Source organism: Aegilops tauschii, unplaced genomic scaffold (assembly GCF_002575655.3).
Source record: "Aegilops tauschii subsp. strangulata cultivar AL8/78 unplaced genomic scaffold, Aet v6.0 ptg000601l_obj, whole genome shotgun sequence".
NCBI lineage: Eukaryota > Viridiplantae > Streptophyta > Magnoliopsida > Poales > Poaceae > Aegilops > Aegilops tauschii.
Genome location: NW_027332839.1, coordinates 124517 through 125000, shown reverse-complemented (window position 1 = coordinate 125000; position 484 = coordinate 124517).

Below are 484 nucleotides of genomic sequence, written 5' to 3'. Positions count from 1 at the left end.
AAGACTGGATGTGAACACGGGCGGACATTGGCTATGTATGGGGCACTCACTAATCACTATTAGCAGGAAACAACTAGCAGAAAGAAAGATGAACGCACTTTCACTCCTTGCTCTTCAGCACGTACTCACACGAGGGACTCTCAAATCTCTATTTCAGACCATAATCTTTCGATCCCTTTACCGAAGTGATTGATAGCAGGGCTAAAAAATCATAGGGCTTCTTCTATTTTTAGTGTGAACTCACTTCTATTCTATATCAAGATAGGGGCTTCAGTACTTGGCTGACCGCCCGGTGGAAGACCTGGTTCTACCACACAAGGGCAGCTTTCGTAGTCCAGGATTATTTTCCTCATATGTAATTTCACCTCAATGTGGAAATGTCCGATCTTATTCCAAAATAGAAGGTCTTCATGAAGGTCTGTCTTGTTTCAGGAATATAGGTACCGAAGTTCAATAGCGGTAGGTACCAAGGAGAAGACGAGTC